Source organism: Mirounga angustirostris, unplaced genomic scaffold (assembly GCF_029215605.1).
Source record: "Mirounga angustirostris isolate CCGP_5_RB_7025 unplaced genomic scaffold, mMirAng1.0.hap1 SCAF_14, whole genome shotgun sequence".
Classification (NCBI taxonomy): Eukaryota; Metazoa; Chordata; class Mammalia; order Carnivora; family Phocidae; genus Mirounga; species Mirounga angustirostris.
Window position 1 is genome coordinate 35,439,939 of NW_026991722.1, and position 13,158 is coordinate 35,453,096.

Here is a 13,158-nt window from a genome sequence, read left to right on the forward strand (position 1 = left end):
GAAGCATCTGTCCTAATCTTTTGCCTGTTGTTTTAATTCAGTGGTTTGTTTCCTTGTTATTGAGTTTTTTTAGTTCTTTTTATATTCTGGAGGAATCCTTTATCAGATAATTGAATTCCAACTGCTTTCTCTCAACCCGTGGCTTGTCTTTTCATTCTTTTAACAGAGCTTTTTGAATAACAGAAGTTTTTAATTTTGATGAAGCTCAATTTCTCATTTGATTCTTTTATGGATTGTGCTTCTGGTGTTGTAGCTAATGAGTCTATGACTAACCCAAGGTTGTAAAGATTTTCCCCTGGAAGTTTTACAGTTTTTGGCTTTACATTTATGTCTATGATCCATAAGAGAATATCTAACCGGAATACTCTACCTAATGCCACATGAATTATTAACTTTATCCCTCGGGTTGATAGGAGCAGGCAATATTCCCAGGTATTATTTTACTTATATTAATTCTGAAATGAAACAATCACTTTCTTTGAAAAGTTTCTATCCCTTGCTCCTGACCAATTAGGTTTTCCTTGTTAGTCAGAATTAACTCCAAAATAATAGTACTTATTACTACCTCTTTACCATCATTTAGGCCAAACATCATTATATATTCCAAATTTACAAGAGGAAATCTTCTAGCATATACCCAATGTTATATATTCAGGAGTCCCTATTACTATCTTATTTCCATGGCAACCTTTACTTGGTTTTTAGGGTAGCATCATCTACTTCCTATTCTGTAGACTCCTACAATATACGTTACTTCCATATTTATTTCCCATTATCTTTACCCAAATGCTTTTAACTATGATTCTGGTTTCTTTATTCTTAAATTCTTAAATCATTTGTAAGTGCGAGTTGACATTGATTTAGACCATCTGCTTCTATAATGCCTATAGTTTATATTTGTGATAGACATAAGAGCTTCTCTTAGGTGCTATACTTCACCCTAAGGTTTCTGAGTCTTCAGAAGCATATTGATAAGCATTCGTGCTATCCTCTTTCAAGGCACTACAATCCTGGTTAAGGGAGAAAGAAAGCTGTGGTTAAAGGCTCAGAGGCAGCTATGATACCATACTCTTGGAGAACTGAGGAAAATAAATCCCAAAATAAAAAAAACAGTGGCAACATTCGAGACTGACCTGTAATGGAGAGAATACTCATTGCTCATCACTTGATAAAAGAAATAACAACAGCAGTGGCAAGGATTAAGAGGAAAGATTTGCTGCTGTAGCCTTAGAAATAGGGGTGCCTGGGTGGCTCAGTTGGTTAAGCATCTGCCTTTGGCTCAGGTCATGATCCCCGGGGTCCTGGGATGGAGCCCTACATCAAGCTCCCTGCTCAGCGGGAAGTCTGCTTCTCCCTCTCCCTCTGCTCCTCTCCCCCCACCCTTGTGTTCACTTCTCTCATGCTCTCTCTCAAATAAATAAATAAAATCTTAAAAAAAAAAGCTGAAATAGCCCCATTAGACAAAAGGATAGGTGTGTAGTACACTACATTTCTATTAATCTCTAAGGAACATTAATGTCCAACAAAAAGCTAGTAAAGAGACTAGACAAAAGGGAAGTTAAAAATAGGTTAAAAGTTCCAACTCTGAATGTTGATTGAGGCATATACAGATGTAGAAAAGAGTTAACACAGCAGGCCCGAGACTGCTTCCTTAGAAAACCCTGTTTGCAAGGCTGGCCCTTGGTTGCCAGTACGGAAACTGGATTTTGGGAGGATTCTCAACATTCCCTAATGAATAATGGTATTTTACCAGGCCCAAAGGTTTGTAGACACAATATAGTTTATGCTGAACATCTGCTTTCCTTCTGTAAGTCTGGAAATCAGTACATGCTAGGCAAAGGGTACCTATATGACCAGCCCTCAATAAAAACCTCAGCACTGAGTCTCTAATGGGATTCCTTGGTAGAGAGCACCCCATACATGTTAGATGCTGGAGAGATTAAGTGCATCCTGTGTGACTCCACTTGGGCAATATTCTTACAAGATTGTATCTGATTTCCTCCAAACTTCATCCCATGTACCTTTTCCCTTTGTTGATTTTGCTTTATATCCTTTCACTGTAAAAAATCAGCTATGAATGACTTTATGTTGAGTCTCATGGGTCCTCCCAGTGAATCACCAAGCCATTCCCTAGTGGGGTGGTCATGGAAACCCTGATACCCGATTTCTGGGTTTAATAGATTAATATGGCCCCTTGCTTAAAAAGATGTGAAGTGCAGGTGGTACTCAGTTCCAGCTGGGTGTTCTCCTCTATGAGACTGTGCTCTCAGTACTCGGGCAAATACTCTGAAAGAAGAGCACCAGCAAGCAAGATTCATTTACGTAGCAGAGTGAGGGTAGAGAAAAAAACAGCAGGCACTCAACCTGTCAAGCATGTAGGCTTTTATCAAGCACTTATTTCATGCCCAAAGCAGAGCAAAATGCTTAAGCCTAAACATCTTTTTGAGAACAACGAACACTGCACAAAGGTGTAAGCCAAAGAAAGCAATAGATTTATTAATCAACAGAGCATTAACCTGAAAAAGTTAGTGCCTTGATTCAATCTGGAAGAAGAACTGAAGTTATCAACATGGTTAGCTACTGATACACAGTGAAAGACAGAGGAACACTGGACTGAGGCCTCAGTGCTAATCAGTGTTGTATTTGGGGAGACACACAAGTTACCTTTTATGTTTAGACTTCCTTCTAGCCTATTCTCTTAACATGTTGCCTCCATAAGTACTATATTTATATCTGACTGATTAAAAAGCATGATTCTCACTCTTAAAAATATTAATAAGTGGGGCACCTGGGTGGCTCAGTTGGTTAAGCGACTGCCTTCAGCTCAGGTCACGATCCTGGAGTCCCGGGATCGAGTCCCACATCGGGCTCCCTGCTCAGCGGGGAGTCTGCTTCTCCCTCTGACCCTCCCCCCTCTCGTGTGCTCTCTCTCTCTCTCTCGCTCTCTCAAATAAATGAATAAATAAAATCTTTAAAAAAATATTAATAAGTAAGCAGGAAGATATAACACTCTGTTTATCAGGGCTTTCTTTTAATCAATATTCTATTTGAAATGAAGTAAATTGTCTTAGCAAGGCAGAAATCACTCATATGGCCTGGGAGATTAAGATCATATAACAACACAAGTCAAACGTTGAACTCCAATTCCTAAATTTACCTGACTCCTTCACTCTCATGGATTTCCTCCAGATTCAGCATCACAAGATTTACAGCTGGAAGGAATCTTAGGTAACATCAAGACTATTCCAGTGTTTGACAAAAGAGACTAAATGTTCTCCTCGAATGGCATTTAAAATAGAATATCTTGCATTGTTTTCTTTCTATCCATCTACCCAACTATCTACCCTTCCTCCCCTTCTTTCCTACTTCTCCTGTCCTTATATCCATTCTGTCTCTTTAATCAGAGTAAGTAATTAAAAGGGAGTCCTGCATCTAATTCAGGTTTTTGGTAGCTAATGTTGTAACCTGTAAAAATCAGTCTAGCAATGATTATATTTAATTGTGACATTCGAATTTTCATTGAATTTGATTAACTATTATTCAACAATAAAATCTGCTACCAGTGGAAAGGTAAAAACATATGCAATATACCACAGATTCTTTCTGAAAAGGACAGAGCTCCCACAAGCTAACAAGCCCAGCTGTGACTAGTTTCTCTCTTTAAGCAATAAACTTACTGATTATGGGAACTTATAAACTTCTCATACCTAGGCATTAGCCACCACTCCAGGTAGTCAGTAGCCATGTGTGGCTATTAAAATTAATTAAAATTAAATTAAAAATTCAGTCTCATTAGCCACATTTCAAGTGCTCAAATGTTACCATATTGGACAACGCACACATAGAACAGTTCCATATAATCACAGATAGTTCTACTGGACAGCACTGCTCTAGGAGGTGTTCTGCTAACAGGGTACTTAGATTCACAAGTGATTTCTCTATATTTTTCCTTTTTTTGCTTATATTCCCATGTACTTCATTCAGAGGCTTTCTACATGACAAATAGTAAGCATATATCTAAGACACATATAAAAAATAAACAATAGAGTTTTTAAAGTAGCCATGTGGTAGGACTTTAAAATTATTATTTCTCTAAAAGACGTAGGTTTGGCCATTAATCCTAACTGAAGGGGAATAAAAACTTTATTTTTTTAAGTATTTTTTTTATTTGGAAAAGTTATTTAGGAACAATATCAACTGGGTAAAGACAGTCAAAAGGTACAGCTTCCAGTTATAAGAAAATTAAGTTCTGAAGATATAATGTACAACATGATGACTGTAGTTACCAATACTGTATTATACATTTGAAAGTTGCTAAGAGAGTAGATCCTAAAGGTTCTCATCCCAACGAGAAAAAATTTGTAACTATGTGAGGTGATGCACAATAACTTAATGTGGTAATCATTTTGTAATATATACTTAGATCAAATCATTATGTTGTACATCTTAAACTTACATAATCTTATATGTCAATTATATCTCAATTATGCTAGAAAAAGAGTATGAGTAAGTGAAAAAAATGAGAAGAAAAAAGGATATCAAACATTAAAAAGTTCTAACAACAAACTCATACACCCTTTACCCATACAACATTAAACTCATACACCCCTTACCCAGACTTACATATTATTACATTACACCCCATTTTCTTCATCATTTGCATATTTAGACATTCACACACACACATACGTAATATTTTTGAGGTGCTTGAGAGTAACTTACATACATCATGACCCTTTATCCCCACACACTTCAGTGGCCATCTCTTATGAATAGGAATATTCTCTTATATAACCACAGCACAGTTATAAATTCCATAAATTTTATATAATCTACCATCAACATTCTGATTTCATCAGATGACCTAATAATGTTCTCTATGTTCTATTCCTACCAACATAGGATATAGTCTAGAGTCAGATACTGCATTTAATTGTCATCTCTCTCTCTCTCTTTTTTTAAAGATTTTATTTATTTATTTATTTTTAAAGATTTTATTTGATAGAGAGATAGAAGAGCACAAGCAGAGGGAATGGCAGAGGGAGAAGGAGAAGCAGGCTCTGCACTGAGCAGGGAGCCTGATGCGGGACTCGATCCCAGGACCCTGGGATCATGACCTGAGCCGAAGGCAGATGCTTAACCATCTGAGCCACCCAGGCGCCCTAAAGATTTTATTTTTTGACAGAGAGAGACAGCGAGAGAGGGAACACAAGCAGGGGGAGTGGGAGAGGGAGAAGCAGGCTTCCTGCCAAGCAGGGAGCCCGATGTGGGGCTTGATCCCAAGACCCTGAGATCATGACCTGAGCCAAAGGCAGACACTTAACGACTGAGCCACCCAGGCACCACTAATTGTCATATCTCTTAATTCTCTTTTAATCTGGAATATTTCCACAGCTTTTGTCTTTTATGATATTTTTATTTTTGAAGTGTATAGTCCCCTCCCTCATTAGTAGAAGGTTCATCATTTTGTGTTTGCTGTTTCCTTGAGATTTGGATTCAGGCTCAGTGGGAACACTGAATAGATGATGTTCTCATGATTTAATATCTGGAGACTTTTAGAGTCCACCAGTCTTTCTTGGGAGATGTTAATTTTGATCACCTGGACAATTTTTCTACACTGTATAATTACTGTTTTTTTCTCCCTTACAATTAATAAGCAGTGTAAGGGGAGACACTTAAAGACCATGCAAATATCCTGATCTTCCTTCTCATTTTCCCCTTGACTAAGCAGCCATTGATGACTCTTGCTTGATTCAATTTTTTCATGATGGCTTCAAAATAATAAATTTTCAACTTTAGCGCTTCTTCCACATATACCAGTTAGCCTTCGGCACTATACTGTAAATGAAACCCCTCCTTCCTCCTCCATCCATGTATGTATGTATGTATGTATTACTGGTATAGACTCATGAAGGTATATTTTCCCCAATAGTGTACAATTCATTTCTACTCTAAGCCATTTATTTAAGTAAGTTCTTACTATGTAATATAGTTCCTATATTAGGTGATATCATTTAAAAATGAAGTGATGACTGGGTTATTAACATAATCCCAAACTGGCTGGAAATGTAAGTCCTGGTCCCAGATGACCAGAGAGTGGGGACAGGCAGAGAAGGGGAAGGGGAATGTAGAAGGCTGGATGGAAGTGTTCTCACACGAACATCAGACTCATGAAAAGAAAGGACCTGGAATGAGAGCAACCACAGGCTTTCCAGCTTTAACTGTTATCCACAAATGGAAATGTCCTATTTTATGTTTTGAAAGCTGGCTTCCATTTAAGGGACCATGTATGGTTAATGAGTTAAGGTTCTGTGCAAGAAAATTCCTGAGAAATTATGATGCACAGCAAAATGGGGCTAAAACACACGTAAAAGAACGGCAAAAGGGGCAGCATTAGTTGAGTATGAATAAAATCAGGACAACAGTTCAATATAAAGATATGTCATAGTAGTGCAGCAACTACACAGTTACTTATTTTTTCCCTCACCAAAACTAAGAACTATGCAGTATTGTCTTGCATCTTCCCCTCCACTATCCAATTCAATCAGTGCTCAAAGGTTCTAAAGAAATGCAATTTTTTTTTTCAACAGTTAATTCAGAGCTGGAGGAAAGGGCATACTTGTCATTAAATAACTACCCTTGAAAAGGAGAAATCTCATGAAGTAAAAGACTTGTTTCTGCATGTGAAAATTTAGAAGTAAAATTTCCAGCTAGGTATATTTGAGATGACACTCATAGAAATTAATTTCAGTTTCAGAGTATGCTGTGCTTTAAAGACAGAAAAAGTAGAATCAGAGTGACAATCCCACTGGTTGGAAGACAGGAAAACAGCTGCAGAAAGCTCACTAGGCAGTCTTCTGAGAGTTTGTGAGGTACATATGTCACTCAGTAGAAACAACCTTTCACACAGCAGACCCTGACACATTTGGTGGTAAAAAGAAAAAAGTGGAGGGGAAGGTTGCACAAGGGGGCAGAAAAAGTGAAGGAGAAATGAGGAATAAAAAAATAATAAAAGTTAGAATGGAAAGGACCTTAGAGCTTTTTCTTTTTCCCTCTACTTTCTCATCTTCTATCAAAGAAAATGAAAGATCAAGGTAGTTAAATGATTTATCCAAGCTCACACAACTGAGTTATAGAAAGAGTAAAAATTAGAACCCTAAACTCATTTTCAACCAAGCAGCTGAAATATAACAGCAAGAGCACTGACCTCGAGATCACAAAGTCTGGGTTTGAATTTTCACTACAACTGGCTCATTCAATGGGCCTGGGCAAGTCAGGGCACCTTATGAACGAACACTTTGAAAGAAACTCACTGGTGGTCTAAGAAAAGTGAGTTAACAGATTGCTGTGAGTAGAGACTAGATTAGCATTAAATGCTTAAAGTTAATGTTAAGAAGTCCCTAAAATAGACTCTGAAATGTAAGCAGTGAGACCTATAGAAACCAGAGAGAACTTATTACCTCATTACACACAAGGGATAAAATTTCAAATAATACTGAGGGTATAAACAGAGTAAATATGGGAAAAATACACTTGCATTATATTACCAGTTCTCTCCACCCCAGTCTTTGATACCAACAACAAAAGTCTAGAAGTAAGGCACTAGACTGTTTCTCTACTTAATATGGAGTTTTGAGGGTTCTTCGTATACTTTATATACAATTTTATCAGATATGCAACTTACGATGATTTTCTCAGAGTTTGTGATTTGAATTTTCATTCTCATATCAGTGTCTTTAAAAACCTCATTCTTAATTTTGATGAAGTGCAATTTATCAATTTTCCTTTTATGAATCGTGCTTGTGGTACTGATTCTAAGAAATATTTCCTTAACTCAAGGTGAAAAGTTTGTTTTTTTTTTTAATTTTTTCTTCTAGCAATTTTATGGCTTTATGTTTTATATTTTAATTTAGGTACAACTGATTATATATCAAGTCTAATTCTGGATGCTGTATTCTGTTCCATTGATCTATTTGTTTATCTTTACATTACTACAGTGTCTTCATTACTAACTTTAAAAATAAGATCCTTCACATTTCAACATGAATTTCAGAATCAATTTCTACAAATAAAGCCTGCTGGAATTTCAGCTAGTATTGTGCTGAATCTATAGATTTGGGGAGAATTGACATATTAACAATATTGGTTTTCTCATCTATAAACATGGTATATCTTTCCATGTATTTAGGTGTTCTTTAAATTCTTTTGCAGAGTAGTTGTAGGGTATAGGTCACATTTATCTCTGAGTCCTTCATATATTTTGATGCTATTACAAAATGGTATTTTAAAAAATTTAACAATTTAAAATGTTTTAAAGTTTTAATATGCTACTTTGTTGCTAATATATAGATAAACAATTGAATATAAATATTTTTACTGTGGTAAAATACACTTTTAAGTATGCAGTTCAGTGTTATTAAGTAAGTAATAATGTTGTGCAACCATCACCACCATCCATCTTTATAACTCTTTTCATTTTGTAAAACTGAAACTCTATACCCATTAAACAATAGTCCCCACTCCCTACCCTACAGCTACTGGCAACAATTTTACTTTCTGTCTCTATGATTTTGATTACTCTAAGTACCTCATACAAGTGTTATGCAATTAAGTTTTGTAAATTGATCTAATACCTTGCAATCTTTCTAAACTTGTATAATTTCTAGTAGCTTTTTTGGTAAAAGTCCATGTGTACACTTAAACTTTATGTAGACTTACATTTTGATCATGTTATCTTCACATAAAGGTAGTTTTAGTGCTTTTCCAATCTGTATGTCTTTTATTTCTTTTTGCATTGGCTAGAACTTCCCATACAATATTAAATAGAAGTAGGAGAAAATTTGCCTTTCTTGATCTTTCACCATTAAAAGTACAATGCTATCTATAAATTTTTGTGAGATGCCCTTATCGGGTTAAAGACATTCTCTTCTATTCTTAGTTGTTGGAGTTTTATCATGAATGGAAGTGGATTTTCTCAAATTTTTATATTTTACATCCAAATGTAATGTACTTTTCATTTTTTGACTGCTAATATGGTGAGTTACACTGATTGGATTTTCAAATGTTAAACCAACCTCATATTTTTGAAATAAACAACTTAGTTATAATGTGTTATTTTTATATTGTTGATTGAAGTTATTAAAATTGTGTTAATTTTTGCATCTAATTTATGAGGAATATTTGTCTGCAGTGTTCTTTTCTGGTAATGTCTTTGGTTTTGTATCAGAGTAATGTCAGCCTCAAATAATGAGTTTAGAAGTATTATTTCTTGAATTTTCTGGGAAATGTGCATAAAATTAGTACTATTTCTGTCTTTTTATTTATTATTGAATTAGAGCTGACAATGTTATATTAGTTTCAGTTAAACAACATAGTGATTTTACAATTCTTTACATTACTCAGTGCTCCCTATAGTGTAGGCACCATCTGTTAACATACAACATTATTACAATATTAACTATATTCCCTATGCTAGTACTTTTCATTTCCATGACTTATAACTGGAAGTTTATATATCTTAATCCCCTTTACCTATTTAGCTCATTCCTCCCACCCACCTCTCCTCTGGCAACCACCAGTTTATTCTTTGTATTTAAGAGTATATTATTTGGGGGTGTCTGAGTGGCTCAGTCAGTTAAGTGTCTGCCTTCAGCTCAGGTCGTGATCCCAGGGTCCTGGGATTGAGCACTGCATCGGGCTTGCTGCTTAGCAGGAAGTCCACTTCTCCCTCCCTCTCACCCTCCCTCCCTCCCTCTACCCCTCATCCTGCTCTCTCTCTCAAAATAAAATCTTTTTTAAAAAGAGTATATTTTTTGTTATTGTTCATTCTTATTGTTTAGATTCTCTATATAGAGAAATCATATGGTATTTGTCTTTCTCTGACTTATTTCACTTAGCATAATAACCTATAGGTCCAGCCATGTTGTTGTAAATGGCAAGATCTCATTCTTTTTTTTTAATGGCTGAGTAATATTCCATTGTGTGTGTATATGTGTGTGTGTGTGTGTGCATGTGCTTCGCATACCACATCTTCTTTGCCCATTTCTCTATCTATGGACATTTGCGTTGCTTCCATATCTTGACAATTGTAAATAATGCTGCAATAAACATAGGGGTGCATATATCTTTTTGAATTAGTGTTTTCATTTTCTTTGGGTAAATACCCAATAGTAGAATCACTGGATCATGTTTCAGTGCTATGAGGAAACTCTAAACTGTTTTCCAGAGTAGCTGCATCAATTTACATTCCCACCAATAGTGCATGAAGGTTCTCTTTTCTCCACATCCTCATCAACACTTCTTTTTTGCCTTTTTGGTACCAATCATTCTGACCATTGTTACGTGATATCTCATTATGGTTTTGATTTACATTTCCCTGATGATTAGTGATGCTGAGCAACTTTTCATGTGCCTGTTGGCCATCTGTAGGTCTTCTTTGGAAAAATGTCTATTTAGGTCCTCTGCCTATTTTTTAATCAATTTTTATTTTTTGGTGTAGAGTTGTATAAATTCTTTATATATCTTGGATATTAACCCCTTACCACTTGCAAATATCTTCTCCCATTCAGTAGGCTGCCATTTTGTTTTGCTGAAGGTTTCCTTTGCTGTGCAAAAGCTTTTTATTTTGGTGTTGTCCCAACAGTTTATTTTTGCTTTTGTTTCCCTTGCCTTAGAAGACATATCCATAAATATGTTGCTAAGACTGATGTCCAAGAAATTATTGCCTATGTTTTCTTTTAGGAGTTTTATGGTTTTAGGTCTCACATAGGTCTTTAATCCATTTTGAGTTTATTTTTGTGTATGGTTTAAGAAAGTCTTCGAGTTTCATTCTTCTGCATGTAGCTGTCCAGTTTTCTCAATCCCATTTATTTAAAAGACTTTCCCCCCATTGTTTATTCTTGCCTTCTTTGTCATAGATTAATTGACCATAAGCGTGGGTTTATTTTCCTATTCTGTTGCATTGACCTATGTGTCTATTTTTGTGCCAGTACCATGCTATTTTTGATTATTATAGCTTTGTAGCCCATCTTGAAATCTGAAGTTGTGATCCAGCTTTGCTCTTCTTTCTCAAGATTACTTTGGCTATTCAAGGTCTTTTGTGATTTCATACGAATTTTAGTACTGTGAAAAATGCTGCTGAAATTTTCATAGGGACTACACTGAATCTGTAGGTTGCTTTTGGAAGTATAGACATTTTAACAATATTAATTCTTCCAATCCAAGAGCACGGTCTATCTTTCCATTTGTTTGTGCCATCTTCAATTTCTTTCATCAATGTCTTATGGGTTCCAGAGTATGAGTGTTTAATCTCCTCGGTTAAATATATCCCTAGGCATTTTATTCTTTTTGTGAGATTGTAAATAAGATTGTTTTCTTAATTTTTCTTTCTCACACTTTGTTATTTGTGTATAGGAATACAACAGAATTCTGTGTATTAACTTTGTATCCTGCGATTTTACTGAAATCATTTATCAGTTCTAATAGTTTTTTTGGTGGAGTCTTTAGGGTTTTCTATATATAGTATCATGTCATCTGGAAATAGTGACAGTTTTACTTCTTTCTTACCGATTTGGATGCCTTTTCTTTTTCTTGTCTGATTGCTGCAGCTAGGACTTCCAGTACTATGTTGAATAAAAGTGGTGAGAGTAGACATCCTTATATTGTTCCTATCTTAGAGGAAAAGCTTTCAGTTTTTTGCCATTGACTATGATGTTAGCTGTGGGTTTTTAAAAGTTATGGCCTTTATTATGTTGAAGTATGTTCCCTCTAAACCCACTTTGTTGAGTTTTTATCATGAATAGATGTTGTATTTTGTCAAATGCTTTCTCTGCATCTGTTGAGACGATTATATGGTTTTTACCTGTCCTCCTTTTTAATGTGATGTATCACATTAATTGATTTGCAAATCTGAACTACCCTTGCATCCCTGGAATAAATCCTACTTGATCATAATGAATGATCATTTTAATGTATTTTATAACTCATTTGCTAATATTTTGTTGAGGATTTTTGCACCTATTTTCATCATGCATATTGGTCTGTAGTTTTCTTTTTAGTACTATCTATTTCTTAAATAAATAATAACATTTGGTAGCATTTACCAGTAACGCCATCTGAGCCTAATGTTTTATTTGTGGGAAGACTATTAGCTACAAATTCAATTACTATTATAGAGCTATTCAGGTTATCTATTTCTTCTTAAGTAAGCTTTGGTAGTTTGTGTTTTTCAAGGAATTTGTCCTTTATGTAGGTTGTCAAAGTTATCAACATAAAAATGTTCATTAAAATCCTTGTTCTTTCCTTTTAACACTGTAGAAACTGTAGTAATGTTATATATCCCATTCTTGATATTGATAATTGGTGACTTCTTTCTTTTTTCTTGACCAGTCTGCCTAGAGGTTTATCAACATTATGGATCTTCTCAAAGAATCACGTTTTGGTTTCAATGATTTTTCTTTTTAGTTTTCTATTTCATTGATTTCTGCTCCAGTTTTTTCTCATTTTTTTTGCTTACTTTGGATTTAAATTTCTCTATTTGTACTTTCTTAAGGCAAAAGCTGCAATCATTTATTTGAAATCTTTCTTTCTGATATAGACAGTCTTATGTGCTTTTAAGTACTTTATCTGCACACACAAATTTTGATATTTGTGTTTTCATCTTCATTTGATTCAGTATACATTATAATTCCCCTTTGATTTCTTCTATGACACCTGGGTTGTTTAGCCATTTGTCATTTAATTTCAAATAATTGGTGATTTCAGAGACAACTTTCTGTTGTGGATTTCTAATTTAATCCCACTGTGGTGAGAGAAGTACTTTGAATAACTTGAATCATTTTAAACTTATTGTGACTTGTTTTAAGGTGCAGAATATAAACTCTCTTATCAAATATTCTGTGCTCATTGGAAAAAATTGCACTAGACTATTGGGTGTTTTCTTGAAAAGTCAAATCAAATTGGCTAATGTGATTCATTTTTTACATCCTTTAATAGTTTTCTGCTTAACTGTTCTATCAATTATTGAAAGGATATTGAAATATCTAAAATTGTCAATATATCCATTTCTCCTTGCAGTTTTATCATTTTTTACTTCACATCTTTTGAAACCATTACTAAGTGCATGACCATTTAGTATTATTATATTGTCTTGAACTGAAC

The 13,158-nt window shown here is 34.9% G+C and overlaps 1 protein-coding gene and 1 non-coding gene across 6 annotated transcripts in view; one reads left to right on the forward strand and one right to left on the reverse strand.

Annotated features, from left to right (window-relative positions):
- The window catches only part of KIAA1328 (KIAA1328 ortholog), a 353,979-nt gene that overhangs the window by 195,263 nt on the left and 145,558 nt on the right, over positions 1-13,158 (reverse strand). The window lies entirely within an intron of this gene.
- On the forward strand, positions 1,103-1,167 carry LOC123853349 (small nucleolar RNA SNORD2). The gene has a single exon (XR_006793121.1). It is a non-coding gene; the product is annotated as a small nucleolar RNA SNORD2 (small nucleolar RNA).